Below are 9341 nucleotides of genomic sequence, written 5' to 3'. Positions count from 1 at the left end.
CTGTTTCAAGGTATAATTTCTCTATACAACCTATCTAGAGACATTCCACATGGCCAAGTGGGTGGACCTCTCAAGAGACCAGCTGTGTCTCTTCACAGCTCATTGTGAAGTAGCAAACATTTCCTTGCATTGCTTCCCATCTTTCCCTGCTTCCCCTATCCCTTCTTTCATTCTCATTACCCTAGAAATGTACATCCCACAAAAACCTTCAGCACTTCAGCACTCAATCCCTTCTTCAGACTTCGTTTTCTAGGAACCCTTGCTGAGACAGGTCACAGTTTTTTAACAGATGAGCACGTGACCCAACCTAAGCTAAGCAAAGCCCTCTGGAAGATGTGACATATAGATCCAGGAAAGACAGGACGTTTCTTCTGGAGGTCTTGAGCCATATGAATCTGGGGGTGGCCACCATTTCTGCTTCATAAAGAGAGCCTGCCTGAGCATGAAGGCATCACAGAGGAAGGCAGAGCTCAGAGAGAAGAGCTCTAACATCCTTTGAGCTCCTAGATCCAACTCTCCCCAATAGGTGTAGCTGTTTTGTCATTTCTTGATCTCTCTGAAGACCAGTTTTCCCAGTCCAGATCAAAACATGGTCACCAGTGGATCCCAAGTCACCTCCATTCTAGAGATCAGCCAGGCGACTAAACTTTTAGGTTCCATTTCAAATTTCTGGGAGAAGAGCTACTGCATAGGCTACCTTTGGCCAGGTGTCCACCCCTGAAGCTATCAACATTGTGGAGAGGGGTGCAGGGTCATGTATAAACATGGCTGTATTCACTGTGACTCTGTGGATAATGGTGTGGTAGCAAGGTGCAGGACAGAATAACGCGTCCCAGAAAAGTGGGAAGAGAGAGTTGGGAAGACAAAAGAATGGCTGCCCACTCCCTGAGAATAAATAAGGGGACAGAAGGTAAAGAGAAGTCGGAGGGCAGAATGCAGTCTAACCCAATACTACCCTACACTTTTTCTAAACCAACACTATTCCATATAACTTTATGCAGTGATGGAAATGTGTGTGTTTTTTTTAAGATTTGTTTATTTATTTTAGAGAGAGAGCGTGAGAGTGGGGGGAGGCACAGAGGGAGAGAGAGACTCTCAAGCAGACTCCTTGCTAAGCACAGAGCCCAGCGTGGGGTTTGATCTCACAACCCTGAGATCATGACCTGAGCCGAAATCCTGAGTCGGACACTTAACTGACTGAGCCACCCAGGCAACCTAGAAATGTTTTATATTTATGCTGTTCAGTATAGTGGGCACCAGTCACATGTAGCTGTTTAGCACTTGAAGACAGGTAGTGCAACTAAGAAGCTGAATTTTTATTTTACTTTATTTTAATTTCAATTTAAATAGCTATATGCATTTAATAACTCCATATTGGACAGCACAGATCTAGACTACTGGTCTGCTTGGGAAGACAGTATGGAATGTTGGCTAAAGCATGTGCTTTGGAGTCAGCCTACTCTGGGTTCAAGTCCCAACTCTACTTCTTAGCGGTATAAATTGAACAGGTTACTTAACCCCTCTGAGGTGTAGAGGTGTAAGGTACAAAGAACAGAAAATGATATGTGGTACTAGAAAAAGAGAAAGGGGCAAAAGATCTGCAAAGGCACAAAGAGTCAGTTGAATTTAGCCATTAGGAGACTGCGTGGATTAAGACAGAAAAGTGTTAAAAGTGTGATGGGGTGAAAGCCAGACCAGCAATGTACCTGTCTTTTGCACATCTGCTATTTTTCTTTCCCCTGGAGGGGGATCCCAGGCAGCGAGAGATAAGGAGCACAAACATTTTTCTTAATCCTGGTGGCTTGTAGGGAGCTGAGAACTGAAAGGCATGTTCTAAAAGTAGGGCTCCACAGTCAAGCCAGAAAAACAGGATCAAACATTATCAGTCATTAGGTCTGGACCCAAAGATGGAGTTGCCTAGACCAAGGAAGCCACAGGGAATGAACATGTCATATACATCTCCTCGTTACATAACACTTACTGTGTGACTAGATTGTGAGTCCTTCAAGGTTCGGGGTCTTGTTCACCTTGGTATCTCCAACACCTAGTAAGTTCCTGGCACCATAGATGGTACTTAACTAACTTCTATAAAATGAATGGATGCAAGTAAGCCAGTTCACTGATGCATTGTGGACACTCTAGAAATATTAATTACATCATCAGAGAGAAAAAACTGCAGTAAGAAGGTGCCAGGGAATCCTTCTTGGCTTGGAAACTAGTGGTAAGGTCCTTAGCATATTGCCTAGCATAGAGGAGTTGCTCAACAAGTGTCACTATGCTAATGAGAATTGTTGGGGGGAGGTAAGGTTTTGATAAAGGATGGGAGAAGGCCTTAATAAGAGCTAAAATGTATTGATCTCATTTAATCCTTAAGCCGACTTGATAAGGTAGGTTTTATTAGACTAATTTTACAGACGAGAAAACTTAGAGATGTAATTTATCCAAAGTTAGCTAGCTCAGAAATGGCAGAGCTGGTATTGAACCTGAGTTTATATGACTCCATACTCCAGGCTCCACCAACAAGGGAGCCAGGGAGCAGGATTCTCAAAAGAGGAGTTTAAGGAAGGCGGTTCTTGGGTCAAAATTCACTTCTGATTTCTATCTGTTCACATAAGTTATGATGCGTTCTTCTCCCTTCCACACCCACTACTTGCCTTCTTGACAGGGTCCTCATCCCTTCTGAGTTTACCTCTAAGCCATCCTTCCAATTCCTATCCCATTCAACCATATCTACTCTGGGTTGACCTAAGGAAGTGGCAGTTGAAATGAAGTCAAAGGGGGCTTTTTATTTTTTGGTTTGGTTTTGATTTTAAGAAGAGAGACTCGAGCCATTTTATAAACTAAACATTCCAGTAGACAGGCAGAAATCGGCAATGCAAAAGAGAATATCTACAGAGATAAGTTCTTGGTGTCCTTACATCAGGTTGGGGAGAGGTTGGCCTCTAAGACCTGGGACACCTTGACATTCCTTCATAGCAAAGGAAGACAGGGAATATGTGTACAAAAGCAGGAAAGTTAGTAAAGGTTAGGATGCTTAAAAATCAAGAGTTAAGTTTTACAGCAATTGATGGTGGCATGGTATAGGGCAATGTTTTTCAAATTGCAGGTCATAATCCATTAATAGGTCATGAAATCATTTAAAAGTTTGTGACCAGCTATATTTAGAAATGGAATAGAGGGGCACCTGGGTGGCTCAGTCGGTTAAGCATCTGCTTTCGGCTCAGGTCATGATCCCAGGGTCCTGGGATTAAGCCCCAAGTCGGGCTCCCCGCCCAGCAGTGAGTCTGTTTCTCCCTCTCCCTCTGCCCCTCTGTCTGCTTGTGCCCTCTCTCCCTCTCTCTCTCAAATAAATAAGTAAACTATTTTTTTAAAATGGAATAGAATTGTAAATTTGAATTAATTGCACTTTGCAGGGTAAATACCATGGAAACTGTTGTGAAACTTTATTTCAGTTATTTATACAGCTACATGTGTACTGGTCACACTGTACGATTGATTTCTTATTGAGGGTACAATAAAAAATGTTTAAAAGCCACTGGTTCACGATGTGACCGTGGGAGTAGTGGCTGATTCCTAGAACTTTCTTTCTCTTCCAGATTTTTCCATGATACTCATAAATTGGCCTTGCTTTGTGGCTGATAATAGACAACGTAAAGGGCAAGAGACTGATCAACTATGCCAGAGCTTCCTAAGTAGTGGACACACATGTAGGTTGCATATGTACCCCCCCCAAAATTGATCTCCTAGTCATCAGGGCTACTCTTTCTTCCTGGTTTCTGCTCCCCTATTGCCCCAAGATGACTGCCAAGGCCTGCCTGCTTCCTCATTCATGGTTAGCAAGGAAGAGACAGTCCGCATACCAGCCTTCTCAGCAAAAATCCTGAGATTCCCTGTGATTGGATTGGCTGATTCATATGACCACTCTGAACCAACCATTCTCACCATTGACTGGCTCAGCCCTGCTCTACTCCCATGGAGTTGGCTTCCTAGAAACACATGAATCCTGGAAAGTAATGAGGTAATCAACTAATGTCCAATACATATGGCCCTAACGTGCTGAAATGAGCTGTAAGTTTCAGTAGCATTTATGCTGGTCATTTGCCTGTTGCTCCAGCCTTTCCAGGCTCTGCTTTGTACTGGAGAGTGCTGGGCCCTGAAAACTACATTTCCCAGACTCCCTTTGCCAGCTGGCTTCCTGTCAGATTCAGTGAATGGGAAGTACAGGTGAGAAATCGCAAGCTGGAGATGGCCCGGCAGCAGCACAGGCAAATCATTTTCTCTCTGCATCCACTGGAGACTCTGGCAGCAGCTGGTGGTGACGGGCTGCACTCAGCGTTTCCAGCAGTGGTGGGTTACTGCCTCAGGCTCCAGCAGTGTCAGTGGTACTGGAAGGACAGCAGTGGGTGCCTGCGGGCCCCAGTGACCTCTGGCAGTTCTGCCAGCAGCATCATTTCAAAAACTAAGCTCCTGGGGCGCCTGGGTGGCTCACTGGGTTAAGTGTCTGTCTTTGGCTCAGGTCATGATCTCGGGGTCCTGGGATCGAACCCCACATCGGGCTCCCTGCTCAGTGGAGAGTCTGCTTCTCCCTCTCCCTCTGTTTCTTCCCCCTGCTTGGTTCATTCTGTCTGTCTCTCTCTCTCTCAAATAAATCAATAAATCTTTAAAAGAAGAAAACCTAAGCTCCCACAGTGTCAGCAGCAAATGCACTTCCGGACCCAGTAACACCCTTCCACTTGATCTTCCAAGCCTAGGGGTGGTAGAAGCTTCCTGCAGGTAGTGATCTCTACTCTGCCTCACCTTACCCTTCTGCTCCTTCAAGCCAACAGGTTTCTAACCAGTTCTCTGGAATAAATTCCCTCTGTTTGAAATTCCAAGCACACTTCCTGGTTTCTTGTCCTCACCTCAGCGGACATATTGTTGTCCGGGCCATTGGATAGGCCCACTTCCTTGACTAATTTCCCAGTTGTGCTGTTTGGAGTTGCCGGGCTGGGTGGTTGCCACAACTAAAGCACACTATGCTCTCCAGGGGGCACTAGGGAAGGAGCAAGGGCAGACCCTGGAGAAAGCCCAGATGAAGCTTCCTACTCCCATTGCTTCCTCACCTGCCCCTAACTATTAGAACTTACTGCTGTCTCCCAGGACAACTTGAGTTCATGTTGTGATTGGGAGGGATGGGCCCATCTTGATTAGGTGGGAGTGCAGCAATGAATGCAGTTGGCAAGGGGCCCAAAACAGAGGGGCCAGGACAGGGTGTCCTTGCTGCAGACAAGAGTTTAGGAAGGGGGGGGGTGGGCAGGAATGATTACCTCTGCTTCCTCTTTTTCAGAGGTGATGGTAGAAGGGTGGACCCATGGTTCTCAACCTTTCCTGTCTTACCTTCCATGAAGCGCTCTGTAATCAAACCAAGAAAACTGACTTCCATTAGCATTCACTTTTGCCAGTACATAGGGCACTGCTACTAAATGCTTACATCTAACCCTCTGTGGGCTCCTGGTGCTACCCAAACCACCGTGGGGTAGGCAAGTCTCCGTAGAGACTGGGGGGATAAGATTGTGAATGATTCATGGAAGGGCAGCAGCGCCAAGAACACCACTTCTCTCAGGGGTCCCTTGACATGGCCAGCAGTGTTCTGCAGGGCAGTGTTAGGCAAGTCCTGCTTCAGTGTGATCTACGATTAGGAACTTTCTAGATCCAGCTCAGCCATTTACCTGCTCTGTGATCTTGGGCAAGTCACTTAATCAAGCTCAGTCTCAGTATTTTCATCTATGTTAAGTTCTTTTAAAATAAATAATTTTAAGGGGTTGGATGGGATGGGAGAGAGGTATTATCCTCTACACTCTCCTTCTTGCCCATCCTCCCTGGATGTCCATGAGTATCAAATAAGGCATGCATGAAAATGCTCTGAAAAGTACAAAGCACCACACAGAAGCAAGGAAATATTATTACCAACAGAGCTGTTGGCTTAGAAAGATGGAGACAGGGCCCAGGCTGAGAGCCAAACAGCTGGAAGGCAGGAAATCTTAACACCAAAGAAGGAAACTTTCTTTGTTCAAAATCTTCCTGGAGTGGCACTTTCTTTGGAGCAGACCTGGCAGTGGACTCCTCTGAAATGCTGAAGTGGGTCCAGGAAAGTGTTGAGGGGGTAGGTAGGGCATTTAGCAGCCAAAGACACTGGAGAAACACCATCCCTGGTTTCTCCGTTCCTTTATGATCCAACAAAGGATGCAGTGAATTGGGGGGGGGGGCGCAGGGGCACTGGAGGTGGACTGTATCAGCTGGACTCAGGTTCAAAGTCAGATGTATGTTGAATCCTTCCACAGGCTCCTTAACCAGTTTCCAAGCTATTTTGGGAGCCAGGATGTCATGGCAGTCTGTAACTAATACTGAACTCTGTTGCCAACAACCTAAAATCCATTCTCTCTACATGGTGTTCAAAGCAAACATTGATTTGGAGAAGACCATAGAGATGGTCTAGTCAAACTGAGACGCAGAAAGGGGCAGAGACTGACCAAGATAACAAGTAGAATCAGGCTCATTTTGCTGCAAGGTAGAGAAATCTACCCAATCTAGGTCAAATATAAAGGATTTTCTTGTAAAGACTGGAACTGAAATGCCAGCATGAACAAGGCAGCTCTAGGACTCACTGTTCTATTCATTCTCCCTCTCCTGACACCCTCCCCCATCTCTGCACAGGGCTGCTCCTTTCGCCTCCACATACCAACCAGCTTCTACTGCTTCTTGGTCTCTGCTCCCTTTTATCTTGGCTCACACATGGCTCTACTGGCCAAGGCTCACTTTCTCTGACCTCCCTACTGCTACCCTCTCTGCTACCTGACAGTTTCTTTCTGTTCCGTGGTTCAAGACAGCCTCTAATTGGCCTGTCTTGGATTGTTGTGGTAGGCCATTAGTTAAAGGTCACCAGCTAATATATGAAATGGTAACCCTTGGCTGTTGTGCTGGCCCCATTTGTTCAAGTCTAGAAGCTGAAAGGGCCAAGTGGTCTAAAGCAGGAGCCCAAAAGGGTTTGTGGTCTGGGCAGCTCTTCTTCCAACTGAATGTAAGTTGGGCAGGCACTGTGCCGTCACTGGGACCATGTGACTAGAGCCCAAGGCTCCAGGTTTCCTGCCCAGACCTTTTTCCATAGAATTTGTCATTTCTTTCCCTTATTTATGCAGCAGGCATGTCTTAGTGCCTGTTCAATGTCATTCATAAAGCTCTCCCTCCTCCTTCCTCTCCTCCTCTTCCCTGACTCAAGGAACTTATGGTATAGTGAAGATAAAGGCAGGAGACTCATTAGAATACATGAGTGCTTTAGAAGGAGTGTAAACAGACTAATAATATCTACCACTTACTGAGTACCCTGTACCAATCGCTGCTGATCACTTTACATACATTTTCTTATTTAATCTTTACAACTCCCCTGTGAAGTCAGCCCCACATTTTACACAAGTGGAAACCGTCTCAGAAAGCGGTTCACAGATGATAAATAGCACAGCAGGGCTCTGATGCCAAAGTCTGTCAGTGCGATGCAGCCTTAACTGTGCTGTTAGAGCGCAGAGGACCACCTTGGCCATGGGAGGAGGCAGGGATGGGTGGGGAGAGCAGTAGACTTCCAGAAGGAGCTGAGCCTTGGAGCAGGAGTGAGCTTTCACCAGGCCAGTGGGGGTGGGCCATGTGTGTAGACAACAAGATGTGAGCACCAGAAGGGCTGGAGTGGGGGTGTAAGCAGGGAGCCGGGCCAGGAGCACGTTGCATATCCCTGAGAGTGAGTGCCTCCCTAAATTTGTGTCCTAGGTGCCTCTCTTGCCCTGCCTTCATCCAAGCACTGGGAAAGCATGGGGAGTTGAGGCCACGTGGAGCATTGAGAAGAAGAAGAAGACAAATTCAACACAGGCTATGAAATGCAACTACCAGTATTGGGGCCTTTGTACCTGAAATAGACTCTCAGGGCACATGGGTTGAATCTGAAGCAAAAAATTCAAGAGGGATGAAAATCTTTAACCACATAAACAATCTTCTGCAGGGGCGCCTGGGTGGCTCAGTCAGTTGAGCGTCTGACGCTTGATTTTTGCTCAGGTCATGATCTTGGGGTTGTGAGATCGAGCCCTGCTGCAGGCTCTGTGATGGGCATGGAGCCTACTTGGGATTCTCTCTCCCCCTTCCTCTAGCCCTCTGCCCCTCCCCCCCTGAAAAAAACAAAACAAGAACAATAAACCCAATCTTCTCCAGCCCAGATTCCCCACACAGCTTTCTTCTTCTGCCTGACTTTCAGGTCTCCTCCTGGATGTCAGCTCCTCTAAAGGCTTCCTTGGTCTCCCAAGCTTGCCTTTAGGCACTTGGGTTACTTTTTTAATAATTGTCCTCCGCTTTGCCTGTCTCTGCACCAGACTGAATTCCCTGAGGGCAAGGGCTGGGTCCTACTCACCCTTCCATCCCTGGTAGAGCCTTTGGCTCATAGTAGCTGCTCAGTAAAAGACAGATTAAAGAATAACAAGTAGCCTCCAAGGGGCCTCGGCCCAATCTTTCAGGCCACATGGATTTTTTTCTTCCTGTCTCTGTGGGCCTACCAACCTCAACAACTGGCATCTTACACATGTAGGAGAAACCTTAAAAATCATCTAGCTATCTCCTTCCTCCTACCATTTTACAGATGGGATGATTGAGGTCCCATTTTCAGGTATTTGCCTTCAATCTCAATTTTATGTCTTCGGCCACAATTTCCCCCCTGAACTCCAGAACCAAGCAGCTGCTTCTGCATCCCTGCATCCAGGACTCCCCACAGTGCCTGAACCCGTCCACAACTGGCCTGAGCACCACCCCCAGGCCCGGTCCTCCCCCAGGCTTCCCCAACCTGGTCAAGAACATCACCATCTACCCTGCTGCTGGGGCCAAGATGTTGGGAGCCTCCTGCCACCTCCCACAGCCTCCCACCACCAACCAAACACCAAGGCCAGTCGTTTCCCCCACCCAAATCACAAAATGTCTCCAAATCTCTCCTGTTCCTTGGTTTAAATGCCCCACAGTTACTCAATGAGCCCCCGCAAAGTACCCTCATTAATTCCCCGAATCTGCTCTTTCCTTGTTCCAAACCACGCTCCTCACTGCAGTGCGAGTGACCTTTAAAAAATGCTTCTTTGTGGGGCATGTGGGTGGCTCCGTCGTTTGAGCATCCAACACTTGACCTCAGCTCAGGTCTTGATCTTAGGATCTTGATCTCAGAGCCATGAGTTCAGGCCCTGCCTTGGACTCCATACTTTAAAAAAAAAAAGTGCTTCTTTATGATTTAACAACTTTGCCGATAAACCTTCAAAGGCTCTCTACTTTAAAGAAAATTAGATAAT

This window comes from Ursus americanus, chromosome 12 (genome assembly GCF_024610735.1).
Source record: "Ursus americanus isolate L20-20 chromosome 12, mUrsAme1.1.p, whole genome shotgun sequence".
NCBI lineage: Eukaryota > Metazoa > Chordata > Mammalia > Carnivora > Ursidae > Ursus > Ursus americanus.
The sequence above is the reverse complement of the archived record's forward strand: the minus strand, read 5'-3'. Positions refer to the sequence as shown.